Here is a 3,832-nt window from a genome sequence, read left to right as displayed (position 1 = left end):
GAGGGATATGTGAGAGGAAGGGGTTAGATAGTCGTAGGCGAGGTTTAAAGGTCAGCACAACATTGTGGGCTGAAGGGCCTGTATTGTGCTGTACTTTCTATGATTCTATGATTCTATGAAGGAAGGAAATGGAATAATAACCCCTCAATAAGAACACCCCTTCTACTTTCATCATTTCTGTGTAACCCTTTGTTGAATGTTTGCTGCCTGTTCTTCAGGTGAAATTATTTCATCAAAGGCAGTAAGTCCATCTTCAACACAAGTAGCCTGCTTTCTGTTTAATACTTTGCTTAGTTGCTGAGAAACACCTTCGTGGATATATGCAGCATGTTTTTGTTTTGCATTTAGTATAAGAAACTAAAGGAAGTGTGGCAATAAGCTACTATTGTTTCATCCATTACATCCTAACGAGGATATGTGCAATTTCTCTGACTTTTAATCAGAGATGGATTGCTATGTGCGTATGAAGAGAGAAAAACACAAGTGTGCTATCAAAGGAGGAACAAGCTATCTTACATGTGCATAAAGTGTCACATTTAATTCATCCCTCTTAATGGGGTTATTAAACATTTTCTGCCACTGAATCTGAATTGTTGGAATGGTGCTTATTGCTGCTGCCTCCTCTTGTCATGTTTTGCTTGTTTTCATCTTCAGATCATTCTTTCCATGATGGGAAAGTAGGTCATCATTGCTACACGAGCTGTTCAATGATCTCGTCATCAGAACCGCATGGCCTTTGACACTTGTACCAGCACTCTGAATGGTTTGATGCTACTTTTCAATATCATCCTATAAGTTATTCCCTTATAATGTGAGGGCCTACAAAATGTTCAGATGTCTACTAAGCTGTTCTCCCAGGCTTGTCGGTCACTGCTTCTCTCATTGTCTCTCGCAAGGCCCTTCAACGGGATTCTGGAATTTTCAGAAATTAAAGATTAATTTTCTGGGCACGATTTCCCAGGAAGAAAAGTGATGGGACATAAATTATTTTTGGACTTACTTTGAACCCTTTAATTTAATAGTTATAGAATTCTTAAAGATAGTAAAAGGCCATTTGCCTCTCAGTGAAGAATCATCCAATTGGTTTGAGTGTCAGCACCCTTTCCAATTAGCCTGAGGATGGTTGTGCTGAATGAACAAGAGGAGTGTGAGGCCAGGAATGTTCTGTGACAATTTCTTCAGGAATATTCCCAGGAGAGTTGGCATCCCAACACTTTAAAGTTTTCTCTTTCATATTTATTATCTGGCCAGGATGACTCGGGAGACCATCCTATGTAGTGCCAACAAATTGGGAACAAGATGAGATCTCTGCACATAATTCTGATCTCCAACAAAATGTGATTCCTTCCACGCACTGGCTGAACATTACAATCATTTCCATGGAACAAGGAAAATCAGAAAAATTTCCTCTGACAATTTAAAATGCATCAGCTGGAAAGGACATGATCTTTTTATATGTTTAAAGGCTCTTTGTTATGAAATGAGGGAAGAAATGAAACTGAACACCATTCTCTCATCATTCATTTTTAACTGATTAAAACATTCTGAGCAATAATATAAGTGCACTTCCTGCTGCTCCTCTAACGTCAACATAATTAAATTAAAACCATTTCTCTATGGAAGGCTGTCTGCTGTATGTTTTATTTGTGGCATCCCTGTGGATACATAAATTCACCTTTGTGATTCCAGAGGGCACAGTCTGTTTCAATGTGCTCCATTGCTTCAGATTAAATTACCCAAGCACTTTCATTTTTCACTGTCACAGTGGGAACAATAAAGTTCCAGCAGGTCAAAACACAATGGGACATCTGAGGACCCAAAATCCACTTCATAAATGCAGTGTCATTTGACAAAAAGAAGAAAAACACAGAACAAAAAGGAAGCAGACTGTTACAGCAGACTGTGTGATGAAGGGGGAGGGGTGGTGGGAGGGCAGGTTTTGCATGAGTAATGGCTCTGGGAATAAGTAGCCAAACTACACAAAAGAGTCACCAAAGAAAAAGAAATCTGCAGTCTTTACGATTACTTTCTGCAAAAGATAACTAATTATCCCCAAATTCATAACAAATCCCCATATAGTTAACTGTGTTCAATTTCAACAAGGTGAAAATGAACCAGTTTGACAAAAAGCATAACCAATACTGGCAGTTCCCAGCACAGGAAAGCAGAGCAATAATCCTGTCACTGATGGTGGCTGCATTGTTCTTCATGTATCTTTGTGTTGTAAGGCACAACATAGGTTGTAAGGCACAACCTATGATAACATAGGTGAGAAAAGGTGTTTCTGCATTGGCTTTTTACACCTTTTCCAGTAGAGTCAAACATTCAGCCTGGATTTAATGCAGGATCTTTTTTTTCAGATGAAAGCTGGCTCCATTTCCATTTCAAGACAAATATTCAAGGTTAATTATTGAACCAGCACCAACCTACTTTGTGCCTAATTTTATGTTAAAACATGGAAATTATAGGCCATGGTATCACATCGTGATTGATTAAATATTCATTGCCAATTATTGTTCTGTTTACTGTCCAGTGTTTTTATTAGAACAGTTTATAATGATGAAAGTAGGTAATAACAGATGAGATGAAGACAAAATAGATTGCAGATACTGAATTTCGCTTCAATGAAAGAAGTGCTACTTTAGTATCGATATATTCCAAATAATCAAGTCAATCTTTGTGTGATAAATCAATGAGAAGTGTAAAGTTTTGACATTATGTCAAATGTGAATGGGATATATTTATTGTAACACTGTTTCTATATTTATATTCAATTGAAGCAGTGAGTTAGAAAGTTTTGATTTTGATGTACTGGGGGTTTGAGGATTGGGAAGGAGCTGAGCTTTCTAAAATTCTAAAACATTGACCTCAATCATGACTGCTCCGAGATTCTTGAGCATGTGGTGGCAAAAGTTTCGAAAGCTGTACAGTTTTAACTCCAGAGTGCACGTCTTTTTCTTTACCAGGGCTTCACACATGAGCCAGCCTGATTGAGACAGGCGTAGAATATTGCAGAGGAGGAAGTATTCTGCTGCTATGTTAGAAATCACAGTGGAAAGCAGCAGTAGTAGATACAGCATGACGTGAAGTGCCACTGAGTGATTGTGGGTGATCAGAAACTGACCAGGGAAAGAGAAAGTGAGTGAACTTGGTGATTGTGACCATGAATGGATCAGGGGAGGGGGTAGGAAGGTGACTGGTGGATGCTGGTGGCATGGAGCGGTTTGATCAATAACAGCAGGGTTAGCTCTATAAGGCATGGGGATGCAATGGTGGGATCAAGTTAGTTTTAGGAAGCAGGATGTCCATAAGCAGTGCCGCAAGAGGTCTCCAACAGAGTGACCCTCATTTCCTCATAGCTTCTGGATTTCTCCAGGCACAGAACACACAGTCAATTAAATCTGGAAGACAGATGAAATATTTGGAACGCAACCTCAATGAAATATTTACATTTCTAGAACCGGTATCTTCTCCCACTGACCCATGTTTACAACGGGCCAGTGATTGTACCACAACTAGCTCTGCAGGAGTTCTGATTAAGATAACTGGGAAATGAAAAAAGAGTGAACTGCTTATTATGTGATAAAACACCTTAACGTGAGTTTGGGAGACTCTCTCAAGTAATTTTAATGTAAACTAAGATAGTAAGATACCCATTACTAAGTCGCTAAGATACCTTTCCCTTTCTCTCTACCCATCGGTGCTTTCAGCTGAACCCTGTGGGGGTGGAGGAGGAGGTCAATCCACTGATAATCCAATGTGCCACAGTATATGGGACTGACCAGATTACCCTTCTTGAGTGCAGCACACTTGTACTTTGAAGATAAAATCT

This window comes from Pristis pectinata, chromosome 2, assembly GCF_009764475.1.
Source record: "Pristis pectinata isolate sPriPec2 chromosome 2, sPriPec2.1.pri, whole genome shotgun sequence".
NCBI lineage: Eukaryota > Metazoa > Chordata > Chondrichthyes > Rhinopristiformes > Pristidae > Pristis > Pristis pectinata.
This window is presented reverse-complemented; position numbering follows the sequence as displayed.